At 49.4% G+C, this 4,526-nt stretch overlaps 1 long non-coding RNA gene across 3 annotated transcripts; it reads right to left on the reverse strand.

Moving 5' to 3' along the window:
- Positions 1-400: 400 nt before the first annotated feature.
- On the reverse strand, positions 401-2,705 carry LOC112924419 (uncharacterized). Of its 3 annotated transcripts, none has more exons than XR_003235882.2 (3): positions 2,445-2,705; positions 1,173-1,914; positions 401-1,005 (listed from the first exon to the last, which is right to left on the reverse strand). It is a non-coding gene; the product is annotated as an uncharacterized lncRNA (long non-coding RNA). The 3 variants fall into 3 exon arrangements; XR_012000786.1 differs by having other exon boundaries at positions 1,173-1,589; positions 1,744-2,705; XR_012000785.1 differs by having other exon boundaries at positions 1,173-2,705.
- Positions 2,706-4,526: the final 1,821 nt, after the last annotated feature.

The raw sequence follows: 4,526 nt of genomic DNA on the forward strand, positions 1-4,526 counted from the left end.
ACATAGAACATGAACAAAGGCCCAAGGGGCAAAGATGGCATTTGCAGGGCAGTGGGGCAGTCATCCTGGCTGCTGCAGCGCTTCCTGTCCAGAAGCCAGCTGAGAGGAGGGTGGGTTCTGGAAGCTTAGAAATCCAGGCGGGAACAGCTGCTCTGGAGACCCCAACAGACCATAGTACAGGTGGGCTCAGAAGCGATGTGAGAGGCATCCATCCCTGAGGAAGAACACGCCTTGGGCAGCAGGGGAAAGGAGAGAGGATGGAGACAGAGAAGGACAGGACAGACGGACACAAAGCGGAGACACATGCCAAGGAGAGAGAAGGCCGAGAACAAATTGGGATTAAAAGCCGATCCAGGGAGGCAAAGAGAAAACCAGGAATGAAGAAATATGGACTAGCGCCTTAAGAAATGATGGTCTTTTAATTTCAGAAGCTCCGATACAAAGAATTAGTGTTGCAGTTGGGGGGGGGAAATAACAACAATAACTTAAAGCTAGGTCAGCTGTGTTACTTCCTCGGGAAACAATACAAATAACACTTATTAAGGGGCCCAGTGTTTTGCTATATTATAAGTAGTTCTAAATTAATGTCCCTTCCCAAAATGCCTACTTTTCCAACAGGTGCAATATGACACCATCTGCCCAACAAAGCAGCTAAATGTCACTAACTTCATAAGAAAATGTAACTGGCTGTTTGGGGCCCTAGTTTATTATGATGATATTTAATAATTTGTACTTATATAGCATGTAGGGGCATAAAATGAGTTATAAATGTTAACTCTAACACACAATAACTCCTTAGAAAGACAGGAAACATGACACTCCCCTTTTAACAGATCCATTCATTCAACAAACATTTATTGGGCTCCTACATGCGAGGCATTGTAATGATGCAGAAATTTGGCTCCGTGAAGTTTGAGGGCCTGCTCCCGGAACAGAAATGAGAGCCTCCCAAGGGCAGGAACCAAGACGTTTCCTCCCTGCCCGTCCCAGGGCCCAGCGCTGCACCTGGAAAAGGAGAGTCATTTCATAAATGTGTGTAGATTTTTGATAAATTAAATACCCGAAATTAGCTATAATTCTATGCCACTGTTATTAAAAACATAAACCCAGAAACGTTTGCCCTCTGAGCCATCGCTAGCCACTGGACCTTACTTCCCGTAGAAACCCCTCACCTAGTGCTCCTCTGCTCTTCCACATGGTAAAAACACTCACTCCTCCTCTGAACGTTGTGAAACATGCAATTTCTCTAGGCCTTTGCATTTCCTGGGGACGAGGTTGAGGCTAAGGCTGGGCCCCACGCTAAGAGTGGCTTTTTTTTCTGGAAGATTTTGGCTTCTCTGCAGATTTTTATACTGCGCGGAAAAAATAGAATTCTGGATGGAGAAATCGCTCCCAGTCCACATCCTCTCGTTAGTTCGGGCTGGGTGTGGGAAAGTTGCAGTTGGCAGTTCTGATCCATAACGAGGTCCCGACCGCTGTCATCGAGGGGCCGGCAGGAAACAGGACTCTTCAGGACACTGGGCTTCTCCTAGACTCGGGCCTGAACCGCCGGCAAGATTCTTCACGGGGTGTGTCTGGTAACTTCGCCGCTGCTCACGAGGCCCAAGACATCCACCGTGTGCCATTCCCAACCCCGGGTGAAATGGAGAGAAAGGCAAAGTCACAAGTCTGTGCCCGAATCGTGCATTTCCCCCCTCCCACACCCCAGCCTGGGTGCTCTCAAAGAGCTGGACCGCCGGGCACCTGGGTGGCTCCGAGGGCTGAGCGTGTGCCTTTGGCTCAGGCCGCAGTCTCGGGGTCCCGGGACGGAGCCCCCGTCAGGCCGCTGGCTCACTGGAGAGTCGGCTCCTCTGCCCTCTTCGTCTCCCCCTGCTCATGCGTGATCTCTCTCCCTCTCTGTCCGTATCCCTGTGTCTCAGATGGATAAATAAAATCTTTAAAAAATAAAATAAGGGCAGCCCCGGTGGCTCAGCGGTTTAGTGCCACCTTCGGCCCAGGCAGGGCCCGATCCTGGAGACCCGGGATCGAGTACCACGTCGGGCTCCCTGCATGGAGCCTGCTTCTCCCTCTGCCTGTGTCTCTGCCCCTCCCTCTGTGTCTCTCATGAATAAATGAATAAAATCTTTTAAAAAATAAAATAAAATTTTTAAAAAGCTAGACTGCTACTCCAGGAAGGTGGCCTCTGCTCTCAGGACCCAGGTGACAGCACCACGCCACAGGGCCTAACTGGGAAGCAGAGTCTCTCCCAGCCTGAGGGGCAAAGTGGCACCTAAAGGTGCAGGTGTCCCCACCCCAAGCCTGGAGCCACTGCCCTGGGGACGGTCGGAGCAGAAGATCCATTTTTGCAGATGTCAAAAATTAGGCCCCAGACACCCCTTAGGCCAAACTGCACCCTGAATAAGTCGCTGGTGGTTTCAATGACACAGGTGGTCGTTTCTCTTTACCTTTCGCCTCCTGACTTGGCTCAGTGAATGACTGTATGAACCCGCTGCTGCTCTCTAAAGGCCGCCAGATGATTCTGCGTAAACAGAGCGCATCTGACGATGTGTCGTCCTGGCAAGAAGAGGACCTGCTTCCCTCCTTCTTTGAAAAAAAAAAAAAAAAAAAATCTGTCCTGCACCGCTTGGCTGCAATTTACATAGAGGGGAAAAAAAAAAAAGCATCTCCGAGTCTCTCTCCCCTGCTCGTTGGGGGGGGGGGGGGGGGGGCGGCAGGGAGGAGGGTGGCACAGTCTGTCTGCGGCTGAGCCCACAGTCGTGCAGGCAAGTTAATATTTCCAGGGCCCTGCGTGGGATACCTTTCCCAGAATTCATGTTCTCAATGGGAAACTTGAAATAGCGCGTGAGAGTTACCCTAAGTAGATTTAAATAATTAAATTCAAAAATTCTCAAACCACTTGCTGTTTCAAATTTATTTCTTTAATAACAACTCTTAGCAACAGACTGGATTAAGATTTCATTTATTCGAAATTTAAGGTCTATCCAGCTCTGGGTGTTGTTTTTTAAGTATTTAAGGGGAAATTTGTGCGTGGTGAAAACGAAGAGACTGCAGCATGATACATTCATTTCCTCTCTGGGAAGCAGGGCCGGGCCTGGACGCTGCAGCTGTTCGGGGCGGCGCCCCGCAGACGACCCTGCGTCTCCCCACGAGGGGAGATCGGGCCGGCCCCACACCCCCAGCAAGAACTATTTCCTCAGTGGCGCCAGGCACTTGGGCAGAATCATCTGGGGTGGTTTTCATGTGGCAAAGCAAAGCATCCTCTGGGATTCCAGAGAGACGTCTAAGGATCGTTTTCATCCGTGACCTCAACCCGTGGCCCACAGCAGGCCCCAAAGGCGGGGAGACCACGGTGGCCCGAGCCGGGTTCGCTGACCCCCGAAATAACCCGCCCTGCTTCCAGGCAGCCGTGCTCACAGCCTCTCGGAAAACAGGTGCTCCATCGCAGGTAACAGCCCCACGGTCCTTACTATTCACGCTAACAGTTTTACAAACAAGTGACTTTCTTATACATTCATCGCCACCCCCAGGCATTCATATTCTTTTTAAGTACAGAAACCTTAATTAGATTTTGACCACAGACCCGGATTTGACTTACCCTGACAGGGTTTCCATTAGTGTAATCTGTGGGGGAATTCACTGTTTTAACATCTGTGTGCCTGAGGCCTATCTCACATTTACTGCAAAACTCTGAAAAGCCTCCCTTGTATGGCTGTATGTTTCCTCATGCTCCCAATTTCACAGAAGTCATTTCAGCACCAAACGGTAATTAGCAAAGGGATGGGCCTCAGCTGACATGAATGCAATTTATTGTTTTCCACGAGGCCCTGAACCAAGCAAACAAAGAACGCAGTCTAGCTGTCTGGCATTTTATTAACTTGTATTGTGCAGTGCACCTTACTGAAGGGAGATCTTCAGGAGAAATTCAGCAGTTTGTGTGTGGCAACGCGCAGACTTTGGAAGAATATTAATTTCAGTTCAATTAGGCAAGTTTTGTGGTACCTCGGTCTGTAATAGAGGACAGCCACTTTTATAATTATCTTCCATATTAACTTTATCATCACCAGACTTTTGCATAAATGCAACCTTTCATCTTTAAAATGCCAACACTTCTTCAATTTTGGCAACCGTACAGCACTGCTAATTATTTGCTCATTATGTGTGGTTAACTGATGAATCATTAATAAATGAATGAATGGCTAATATATTTTTATGGTAATTGGAGATATAACTGATTGCAGACTTCCTTAGCTTCTCAAAACGGCACTGAATGAACAGTGGCTGCCTAATTGTTTACAGATGATATTTACGCCCCCACCCAGTGTTTTTCCCACAGTCGTGGTTTATCACGGGCGTGGTCTCACGGGGCCAGGGGGTTGGCTGGCCGAGGTCGGTCTGGGCAGCGGGGAGCGGGCAGCAGCACAACTACGCTGTCTCTCCCTGTGTTCCTGTCACCTCGTTTGTTTCGGCTCAGCTGACACGTAACCACGTATGGGCCTCAGGGCCACTCGCTAGCGATTCGCAGCGGG

Source organism: Vulpes vulpes, chromosome 3 (genome assembly GCF_048418805.1).
Source record: "Vulpes vulpes isolate BD-2025 chromosome 3, VulVul3, whole genome shotgun sequence".
Classification (NCBI taxonomy): Eukaryota; Metazoa; Chordata; class Mammalia; order Carnivora; family Canidae; genus Vulpes; species Vulpes vulpes.